Below are 12536 nucleotides of genomic sequence, written 5' to 3'. Positions count from 1 at the left end.
CATCTTCTGTTTTTCATTTTCAGTTTGTGTGTGGGAAGAGAAGGAGAAGGGGTGGGAAGAATTCATATGAGAACAAAAATGGAAGTTCCTAAGCATCTAAGCAGAAAAACCTACTGTGGGCTGTATTGCTTCACGTAGATTACAGCATGTGAGAACTCTGGCACCTGACATGGAACAGTATTCCTCCTCTGCTGGGAACTTAAAAAGAAGTAATTTATTCTCCGAGGTACCAGTCAGTTACTAAGACTAGTGAACAGGAAATCGCTCTTCACTTGTGTGAGGATGAAGTACAAAGTGCAGCAAAGGAAGGAAACACAATACTAAAAACATAGTAACATCATTCTAAACTGTTCCTAGAGTGTTACCACTTCATCAGCTGTAGATCCCTTTTTATTGTAGACCCTTTTTATTTGAAAGCAGGGATGCAGCTGACCAGAAGGGTGGCCATAATGTGCATGCTCCTGCAGCAGCCATCCACAGACCTTCACAAATGTCAGGCAAGTTAATATTCATTTCTGGATTTTAATTTATCATCTGCAGCTATAATTGTTCTTAGGGATATATTTCATGCTCAAAAAAAAAAAAAAGCCTATAAAGAAGAGGTGCACTTTTCTACACGATAGTTGTATGTGACTACTAAGATATGATAAACTGTAGAGCATATTAGTTTTGGTGGCCCTGCATTTTATTTTTATTACAATACTCAAGGTGCATCTCAAAGGGAGACAGGGGAATAGATCAGAACACAACCTTAAACACACCAGGAATTTACAACATATTTACTGCTGTATTATAAAACCACTTTTTTTTGCCCTCATCTTAATACAGCCAAAAAGCAATATAGCATTCAGCCTAGATACAGGAACATAAAACTTGACTTAGTGTTCAGGTGGTGAAAATTGGGGGTAGGAGGTAAACTAGAGCAGCTTGTTATGTGACAATGAATTTCTTTCAGTCCTCTGGCCCTCCATGGACCACAAGCTAAAATACCCAACAACTACTAACTCTATGAGTTTTTTAAAATTTACCTTTTCTTTCACCATGTCATCATAAAAGGAGTTAATTTTTACTTTTACAATTTATTTATGAACAATGCCAAATTGTTCAGGGAAATGTTTAGGCAACAATATAAGCCAGAAAAAGTTATCAGCAACAGGGGAGGGTGAATATTCTACTTTTCTAATGAAAATGTGAGTCTCTGAAGCAAGTCAGCAAGGCACGCTCAACTGGGTTAAATGGGTTTAACAGGGAGAAATGAGCACAAATTATTCATGGGAATTCTTTAATCTTCTGTGTAATTATGTGATCATTCTCAGAACAAAGACTTTGGTTGCTCATAGCAGGAGGAAAAAGTCAGTTCACACTCAGCCCAATGATTAGCATAGAGCTGTGGAGAACAAAAAACCCCTGATAATCTAGTGCTTTAATTTTTTCTGCATATTTTGAAAGTTTGGGATGTTAAGCCTAAATAATTTAGAGATAATAAGTAACTTTTTTAAAGGAAGGCTGTTTTCATTTTCTTCTTTATCTTAGTCTTTAATTTTGAGTCCTACTTCTTCAAGTGACTAATTTTTCTTTTTCTCAGCCACTTTATTTAGGATATAAAACAGTATCACTCTGTGACAAGTATTTTATAATACATATGGTATGTGAATTTGTAAAGCTTTAGTTGACATTATTATGATTTTGATATCCAAGGCTTAGAATACAATTGAAAACCAACATACAGCAACGTCAGAAACATGCTGTCTAGAGCTTTAGCATTAGTAATATATTTGGTATTCACATGCACATGCTGGCCAGAAGTGGACATTAATAAGCACTATATTAAAGTTGGTCTCCAATGCAACTGTGTATTACAGCTACTTTAGTAGTTAAAAGTATTCAATGTGACTCATGTGAAGTGTTGTCATGGAATTAATAATGATCTACATAATTTTGTAAAAAGGGTCTGTATTCATTGTAACAATGTGATTATTCAAGTAACAAATTGAAGAGGTAAGTAGGACTCTCAGGGTTATGCACTGCCTTGAGCTTATATGCAAAATTCCTACTGACACAAAGACAAACAAAAGAATATACTCCTAGGAGTATACTCCTAGATATACACTCCTACATGAACTTAGAATATCCAGAAGATAAAGACTAAATTACTTTGCAGTTCCTGTTTATCTGTCTTAGCCTGCAGGAGGTTTCTCTGGACATCCTTGAGAAAATGCAGTGGCCAAAGGATGGATGCTCAGGCTGAAATTTCTGGTAACACATGTAACTTCCTTTGCATCTGTTAACCAATCAAGGCAATCCTAAGAAATTTTGTTTCTGCAGTTTAGCCAACCATTAAATGCTACTTTAATTTGCTCTAAAATCTGCCTAATTTACTAGTTGTGTGAACTTTCTGTTGAAGATCAGTTTCTCATAGTCAAAAGATTTGAAAGGAACCATTGAACCACTTATTTTCCTGTTTGTATGACTATGTTTAACTTTTCTACTAGAAGTAGATACAATAAAATCCTATCCAGTTCAACTTTAACAAAACTGTCTTCAATTATATATAAGGTAGAATGATGAGAAGCAAGAGAGAGAATTAACATCAGTAAATAGTCAACATGTTAGGTATCCAGGAGTAGAAATATTTTCATATTTCTATTCTATTAATGACCCATTTCCTACTTACAAATACAAATCCAAGAGTAAGCTAACATGCTCCTCTAAGTTCACTTCAAATAATCCTAAAAAAATTCTTTAGGCATTTACCTGAAAAAAAAAAAAAAAATTGACCAAAACTTCTGTTTTGCAATACCAGCGGGAATTCCAGAAAAAAAAATCACAAAGAGGAAGTAATTTTACAAAATATTGCCTATCAGTAGATACATGGGTTCACTCCTTATATTTAGCTTGTCATCCTCCTATGGACCGCAATTAAACTCACTGCCTGAAAAGCTCTCTGGAAATGAAAGTGAAATGTAAGTGCATACCCAGTGCATACCATACACAGATCCCAGGTTGTTTTTTATCTCAAATGAAAACAGATAAAATCATAGAATCACAGAATCGTTTGGTTTGATAGGGACCTTTAAAGATCATCTATTCCAGCCTCACTGTAAGGGGCAGGGACAACTAAATCATGTTGCTTAGAGCTCTTGAATGTTTCCAGGGTTGGGATATTGCCCAGCCCTCTGGACAACCTGTGCCAGTGTCTTACCACCTTAATGTTAAAAAATATTCTTCCTTATATCCCATCTAACTTTATTCTCTTTTCATTTAAAACCATTATCCCTTGTCCTGTTGCTACAGGGGTCACTAAAAGGTTTGTCCCCATCTTTCTTATAAGCCCCTTTACATACTAAACAGCTCAAAAGGTTTCCACAGACCCTGCTCTTCTCTAGGTTGAACAATCCCAACTCTTTCAGCTTTTCTCATAGGAGAGGTTTTACATCACTCTGATCATTTTTATGGCACTCCTCTGGACTGTCTCCAGCAAGTCCACATCTTTCCTATGCTGAGCACTCTACAAATATGGTTATTTATAGTCTTAAAAGAGAAAATATAAAATCTCTCACTGAAGAGGTTGCATGGATAGCTTTGATTTCTTTTAGCATGGAATTGATTAATCAAATTGCACATATTTGTTATTTAAAACTAAGTTAAGCTTGCATTATATACTTTACCCTGACACAAATTAATTCTACATCCATATACAAACACATACAGTAGGTGCCAAGAGGAAAGGCAAGCAAAACATGTATATCTCTGAACCTCTGCATCTTCAGAGAATAATCTTTGCTTTTGGCTGAACCTTTCTTTTCATGTGCCAATGGGCTCTTAATTCAGCTTTCAATCTTTCCATCTTTTTCAGCTTTTCAATCTTTATATATTTTTTTTATTCTTTCTTATAGTCTCTCACTGGTCATTCAACCCTTCACTTATTCTCTTTTTTACAGGAAAGGGAAATGCAGTTTTGATCAAATAGGAAATTTGTTTCAATCATGCTGGTTAAATTACACTTACCTTCTATAATGTCGTTATCTTATATATTGCATTGCAAATTCCTCAAGGCTTTCTTTGTCCTCAGGTATTATAACATTGATTATAATAAATAATGTCACTAGATTTTTAAGAGTTTCAATTGCCTATAAATCTTATTGAGGTCAATGGGAACTGTAGTCCTGGGACTTCAAGAAATTCCAGAAACTCAGAAACTCTTATTTAATAGCCAAAATATGGATTGAAACTCTTAACTTTGGGGATATTAATGTCAGTGTTTTAAGTAATTTTCTTCCTTTGTTTCATTGTCATTTCTCATGGAACAAACTTGCATCAGTAGATCAAATAATTTTCAGATAGTTCCAAACTGTGGTGAAACATATTTACATAAATCATACTGACACAGACATTTGAAGCGTTGCTGATTTCCTCCATCACCCTACGCTGTGGTAAGTGCTGTGCCCTGCCTGTTGCTTGAGTAGATATTCCCCTGGGAAGGAGCACAAAACACATGGTGAAGAGGGACAGCTCATCGCAGATAATTAATGCTCTTCCATTTGATACACAACTAAATAAACATATACCAATAAGATAAACAAGTTTGGTGTTAAATTTTTGTTGTTTCAGTATGAATTTGTAATAAGAGCTATATACTTTTCTAAGTGGCATGGTTCAGAAGCCCATCTCTCGCTTTGATTGTAAACTGGTTACCCTAGAATTCTGCACCAGCACAGAGACTGCCCCAGTTGCCAGTAAAACAGCCATGCTTAGATAACACAATTAGACCTAACTTTTAATAATTCTAGTCAGAAAAAATGTTAGGCTTCAAAGCCACTGTTGTGGTTTAATACTGGTCAAACGCCAGGCACCCACGAAAGCCACTTGCTCACTCTCTCGTGCCACAGCTGGGCAGAGGCGAGAGAAAAATTTAATAAAGATTTCACGAGCTGAGATAAGAACTGGGAGAAAACACTGCAAGGGCAAACAGACTCATCTTAAAGGTACAAGGTGAATCTATTACTAGCAGAATCAGAGGAGGATAATGAGAAGTAAAATAAGCCCTTAAAACACCTTTTCTTCCCCCAACCCCTCCCTCCTTCCCACCACCAAAGCGGGGACACAGGATATGTGGGTTTTGGTCAGTTCATCACCCAGGGTTTTCCTCTGCTATTCAGGGAGAAGAATCCTTCCCCTGTAAGGCCGTGGGCTCCCTCCCGTGGGAGACAGTTCTACTGAACTTCTCCAGTGTGGTTCCACCCTCACGAGCAGCAGTCCTTCCAAAAATGCCACAGTGCAAGTCCCTCCCATGGGCACACAGTCCTCCCAAAACTGCTGTGGAATGGGTCACTCTTTCCACAGGGTGCAGTCCTCCAAGGACAAGGCGTTCCAGCCTGGAAGCAAGGGCCCCTCCCTCCACCAGCTCTACCACTAGATCACAACCTCCTCCAGGCATCCACCCACTCTGGCATGGACTCCTTCCCCATGGGCTGCAGGTGGATCTCTGCATTCCCCGTGGATCCCCATGGGTGCAGGGACACAGCTGCTACCATGGTCCTCACCATGGCCTGCAGAGGAATCTTGGCTCTGGCACCTGGAGCACCTCCTTCTTTTCCTTCTCCCCTGACCTTGGTGTCTCCCAGTTGTTTCCCTCACATGTTCTCACCTCCTCCTCTCCTTTGGCTAGGAAAAAAACTGTGCCTCCTTTGTTTTGATTTTCTTCTTAAATATGTCATCACAGAGACATTATAACCACCTCTAATTAGCCCAGCTCTGGTCAGGAGCATGTCCACCTTCAGAGCCATCAGGGATTGGCTCTGCTGGGCATGGTGGAAGCTTCCAGAAACTTCTCACAGAAACCACCTGTGTGGCCCCCTGCTACCAAACACCAGGCCAAGTAAAACCAACAGTCACCTCAATGAAGTTTGAAGACTTTTGAGTCCATTGAAGGACCCTTGGTAGCAGCAGCAGTGTGGGCTGTTCCCTTAGGAGTTGGACTCAATGAACCTTGTGGGTCCCTTTCAACTCCAAACATCTTCTGTGGTCTGTAAATCTGTGTGGAAATGTGGAGAATGGGGGGAAAAAACAGTTTTAGAAGCTGGATGCATACTTGGTATGCAAGTACCAGAATTACCGACAATAAAACTTCTCTTTCTCCAATGGCAAGAACCTAACAGAATGAAATATTTACAATTCTGAATAATTTTCAAAGACATATTAAGAGTTGGTCAATATGGCTTATGAAAATGGTATCTTCTTCAGAAAAATATGTGGAATTTTCTTTATTTGTTTGGTCTTTTTTTAAACTGGGTACACTCAAATGTGCTGTAAGTTTTAATTTAGAAAGAAAATGTGTGCCCTGTCTGAAATGGTATTCTTGTTAGCAGATTCTTCTTTCCTAAATAAAAAGCCCATAGTTCACATAAAGGAAAATTACTTGTATCTCTTTGTTTTGTGGTTTACTCATCAGAAATGCCCCAATTCACACTTTTTTGGGTGCACACCTCAAATAGGGTTGCCATTATAAAGGCCCAGATTACTTGGTGGGCAAATGCAGGCAGTAAAATAAAAGATTGATTGGTTGCTTGCTTTGATTTGGGAGAGACATGGTTTGCAGACACAGGAATGGGGACAGATGGTTCTGGTTTTGGCTTCAATGTATTAAAATGGCCTAATCTGTTTGAAACTATGCCCAAAGGACCAGCAGTGTTTCAGAGATTGACAATACCATACAGTGTAAAAATTTGCTTAATGAGTTCTTTAAGTAGTGAATTAAAATTCCTCAAGAAACATTTGAGGAAAGAAAAGGAATAGCCCACTAAGGAGAAATTCTTTTTCATTTAACCATTTTTTTTTTACGTAGCTCAAAGTTTCATGACACATCCTGTTCTTAATAATATGTGAATAGTGAGTGCATATTGCTATGACTTCTTTATATTAGGAAATTATTAACTACAGATTTAAAGTGCACTACAAAAGTACTTCACACCACGTTTCCATTTATATTATGCTGAAAAAGTAAATATGTAAAGGAGGACCCAAGAACAGACTTAGAGGAGGAGTCTGTAAAACAGAAGCTATTTTGTACTTCTCTGACACCCACATGACACATTTAATACACTGCCAGCAATATAAATCACACAGACAGCCTTTTCAAGATAACAGAGAAGTATTACTATTCTCTTAAAGCTGTACTTTTTTTGGGTGATAGCACTTGCTACTTTATGCAGCAGTCAACAGAACCCTGGATGAAAATAGATTATTGTGTAAGCAGAAAGCAAACATGCAAGTTTTCAAATGCAAAATTGCTTCAGCTGCAGTACAGATACAACAATACTTGCTTTCAATAGCTAAGGGGGAAAAAAAAAAAGATTGAAAGACATACCAGTCAAATTTCTGTAACTTCCAATCCAACAGAACAATGGCAAACTGCCCAAAGGAAATGCCCAAAATATTTGATCTGAGCCACGTTGAAGGACAGCGTGTTGCACATTGGGAACTCTTGACCTTAACAATCATGAATAAGTTTAAAAATAATTAGAAAGCCATCACTACTGCTAGATATCTTGTCTAGAAGAGAAATTTAGGCACTGGGGTTTTTTTAGGATATATTCTATCTTTATATATTTAACAACACCCTGTGAAATTAATTGCTTTAACAATATCCTCACAATCTAAATTGTAAATAAATTTAAATTTTATACATGCATAATATATTACTATATTCTATTCTTGTTTATATATTTTATGCATTATATATAAATGCTATAAAATATTATATTGTTATATAATATTTATACTGTATTTTAGGGTGTGTGTTAAATTGAATTCTAAGAGTATCCTCATTTTAAAAAATTAGTTTGACTAGTAGTTCTTTAAAGTAATCTTTTAATGAAATTGATCTTTTTATAATGACATAAATTTTTACATGGTTTTTCAATGGAAAGTAAAGCTGTGTATTGTTGCTGTTAAACATTAATAGCAATCCTTAAAAAGAGTAAAAATAGACCTTGAAGTTATGTGAAACTTATAATTACACATTCAGTAATCCAGTTTCTAATGTACTTCTGTGTAACATGATTGTGATTGATCAAAAAAGAGCAGGTATACTGTTTCTAAAGCTAACAAAAGGACGCCAGTGAAATGCCTTAGCAGGCATTCCTCTGATCACATTACACCAAAATATATAACTTTTGCTTCATTTTTCTCATGTCTGTCATTCCAGTGCAGTGCCATCTCAAGTTATACAAACCATATAAGACAAGCCATGGCCACAGTTGTTTGGTTATTTTTTGTGTGATTAGTGACAGCATAAATTATCAGAAAATGCATCATATACTAATTGGTGATTAAGGAATGTGAATGATCATAGATACTCTTAGGTGGGATTAATTTTGCATCAAAAGATGTTATATAATAAGTATAATAAAATATCAATATGCATTCTCAGAAACACAAAATTCTGTTCTTATAGGAAACTAGCTTTTCCTCAGCAGTAATAGATATTAGCTGGTTTTACTAAATCTCGTAAAAGCTGGAGTGCCTATCATCTTCTCTTTAATTGCCATGAAATGGTGAGAAGCACAAGTTAAGTTCTACATATGAAGTTAGAAATGGAACTACAGTAAATGAAACATCTCAGACTAGTTCTGTTCAAGGGGGAAATTCAGTGATATAACTTTTAAGCATCTGCTGAAGGTATTTGCTTGAGCTTTACTGGAATACATCCTTAAATTTCATTGCTGTGATTTACTTCTTAACTGCCTTAAGCACTAAAGGGCTGAGCGGGTAAAGCAGCTGTCCTTAACTGTTTAATGACTGAGTAGTTTTTTTCCTTTGTCACAACAGTTACCCTCACCTTCATCCAGTTCACATCTCTAAACCTCTTAATTTCAACCAGCAGCCCCCATCACCTGTGTGCACTTGGTGTGCACCTTGCATGTGGGAGTCAGAACGGACTACCTGAGTTGTGTCCTTGCATGCCTTGTGGAACCTAACAACACAAATGCTGCCCAGTCACTGGTCTCAAAAAGCCCCTTCCTTCCTTCCTTTTCCTCTTTTCCTTCCCCATAACCACCTCTAGCCCCTGTGCACACAAATCTCTTCTCTTAACATGGCCCCAGAGCCACACCCTGCAAACTGCTGAGTCTCTGCTCCCACCAGAGGAAGAAGCAGAGTGCTTACATGGGGGTACTGCTCACAGCAAGACCAGCACAGAGAGGGACCAGAGCAAGGGCAATGAGAGCAGCTACAGCCCCAGCATGATCCATGATTTTCTCCTTTTCCCCTCACTAAAAGAAAATGGGATACTACTCAACTAGCAAAAAACAGAAATGCCCAACCACAAAAGAATCTAAATATTCTTCAGGTTTGAAAACAATAATAAATTTTTGCTAAGCCTTTTTTTAGTTTTTAGAGGTGGAAATAAGAGTTAATAATTTCTGTAACTGACAGATATCCATGCAGATATTCTCCCTGGGTGGCATACTGTGATCCCTGCACTCTGTCAGGGAGTTTGGTGAGAAAATTAGATATTCTACCTTAATTTTTATTTTTTTCATAACAATTTAAAGAACTTATATGGCCCCTAACATTAGGATATCCTTATTAGATGATTGATCTATAGTGAAACTATTGGGTGGGCAGTCAGTAGTTGAGATTCAGCGTAAATGTGGGAACTGAGGCAGAATACAAGTATGGATCTCCCTCCCTTCTCCAGCTGTAAGGATTTAGGTTTTATGCAGTGCAACATAATAATTCAGACCACTTTATCCAAGTATGTAAAGCCAAATATCCTGCCTGAGACCTGTGAAAACTTCAGTCTCCCTGCACCCATATGGTGACCAGCTCATGCTAACTTCCCCTTTGTAGAAGGATGAAACATTGCCAACTTGTGTGTCCACAAATATGGGCAGGAAGATTACCTGCTGGTTCATGCATTTGTCTCAGAATGGTGAGATGTGGATTCCTAAACCATGTTACTCTTCTGGTGGAAAGGACTGAGAGGTAAAACAAAACAGCTGTTAACCCCATATCTACACATTTTCCAGAAAAGTACATAGGCCAGGGCAAGCTATATACACTCTCCACAAATTCTCTTGAAAACACACATTTTAGAGTAAATGTGAGGTTCACCACCAGACAATTAGAGGCAAGAGATTGCTACATAGGAATGTAGATTTCTGGGTCTTATCTATCATGTAACTAACCCCTTGAAAGAAAATGCCTTCTTTATCACCAGCTTCCAGGTTTTTGGATTGACAAGCTTTGCCTCCTGTTTTCAAGTGGTTGCAGGTCCTGATGGAGCTGACCAAGCGCTGGGGACCAAACATGCCAGAGGGTGAACAGTGAACACAGTGCTTTGCTTTGGCTCCTTTGAGTCCAGTGCCTGCTGAAGACCACAAACCAGTAAGACATCACTTCCCCTGATTTCTCATGGTTAATCAAACTGATCTCCTCAGTGGATGTCATCAGTAAGTGCAGCTGAATAAAGATTTAGCTTAATAACAATAAATGCCAAAAAATTTACTTTTCCTCCCAAAGCTTTGAAACTTAAAGATGCAAGTATTGCTTGAATAAATAACAAGTAGCCTGTGAAAGATACTGCCATCTGGAAATAAGAATCCAGACAACGCAATGTACCCTTGTCTGTGCCTTTCCCATTATCAGAGACTGGATATGCAGAGTGCCCCACAATACAGGATTAATCAAACCTGTTGTAGAAAATCCACCAAATTCTGGAGTCTTTATTTGTGTCTGCAGAGATTCAAGATCTGTCTATCCACAACAGCAGGCAAAACTGTATTTGGCACCTAGAGATATATATTAAAAATTCAATTTAAGATACTTTTTCAGCAGTATTTCTAATAAATTATTTTATTATAGTATCTAAAAGTTGACTTTATTTACCTTCAGTCCTGAATATTCAGACCTTTTTTTAATTATTCTTTATTATAGAAAGAATAATAAAGATTAATTAATTCTTTAATAAAGGGAAAGGAGGAAATTGGAATATAGTTAAATGTTATTGCATGAGGAATAATGCTCAGCGCAAGTTTTCTACTGTATAGGTCCCCTCAAATGTTATATTTTGGGACCCACATGTACTCAGAATAAAGGCAGTTTGTCAATTGAAATTTATTTTCTTCTTCTTCTATTTCTAAACTTGGAATACAGACACATAAGAACTATCACAAATAATCGCAAATTTGCACATGCTTTATACATCTTAAAATGCAATTACTTTCCTGACAGCTTTTTTAATACATGATCAATGCACAGCCAAGATCTGAGGAAATTGTTTGGTTTTTCATAACCACAGCAATCAATCAAAAAGCAGAATGAGATCTTTTAGCACTGATATTTCTGAGCAATGGTAAAAAAAATTAAAAGATACTACAGGTTTTCTTAACAGATATCTTTACTACACCATTCTCTCCAAACGTCAAACACAGTTCTTTGTGAGCTGCAAATGTAGGAAGATTTGATTTCAAGAAATGACTGCTGAGACTGATGCAGGTGAACCCCGTCATGCCACTTTAAACTCTCTGTTCCTGCTAACGTAACAATTTTGGGCACAGGCTGATCTTTATGCAGAATATAAAGGAGCTGATAAAACTTTTCGACAGCTTTTATCTGACAATTAGCAACTTCTTCCCCCAGTCACGCCAGCTGGAACTACCAAGGACTGTGATGAAGGATGTACACTTCACAGTGCAGCAGTGAACACATTAATGACACCCTGTCCACTCCTGCTTTTTCCTCTACCAAGCAGCTAATGAGGGGCAGATGCTATAAAAAACCAAAAATCAGCTTGTGCAAAGGTGATGGATGTTGATATCTCAGCTGCCTCTAGAGCTGCTGAAGCAGCTCCGTGTGGAGACTGCCCAGGGCAGGAGGCACTGGCAGGCTAACACAGATTACAGCCTGCAAGAGAGGCTGAAATGGTGTCTGGATTTCCCTGCAAAAGAATAGCAGCTCTGAGAGGAAGGGATTGATAAAGCAGGACTAATCTATGCCTGGTTTTAAGTTACTTAGAGGTGGGTGATACATGCTGTGTGTAGGAGAAGTGAGAAGTTGCTGTGCAGACACTATAGGACATGCCTTAGGCATAGATGTTGGATTTTGGTCCTCTGTCCTGAGATTTTAAGAACATGTGTGATTAGATTGAAATGGGGCTTTAAATGTTATTAATTTAAGAATAAATTGTTCAATTCATTTCTTCTTCTATTTCATCTCAGAACCCTTTCAACTCCCCCTTTTCCAAGAGAAAGCTTTTTCTGTCGTGTCACACTGCACTGGTCCCCAGAACTAGGCCAAATCCTGCCATCAGTGGTAGCAATAATGTAATTAGGGAATCACAGCCCTAGGGAGGAATTACCTGAAATAATAAGAAGAGAAACTTGCCTTCTGTTTCTGTGGTGATGTTTGGTTTTACTTGACTAGCTTTTATGGCAGGGTTTACATTTTTTTTTGGCTGATGTATAATAAAACACTTTTACTGTGGTTGGTTTCATTTTCAAAGCTTTAAAAAAATCAATTTGTTCCTTTGCACT

The sequence above is a fragment of the Lonchura striata genome, chromosome 2 (genome assembly GCF_050655825.1).
Source record: "Lonchura striata isolate lonStrDom1 chromosome 2, ASM5065582v1, whole genome shotgun sequence".
NCBI classification, from domain to species: domain Eukaryota; kingdom Metazoa; phylum Chordata; class Aves; order Passeriformes; family Estrildidae; genus Lonchura; species Lonchura striata.
The sequence above is the reverse complement of the archived record's forward strand: the minus strand, read 5'-3'. Positions refer to the sequence as shown.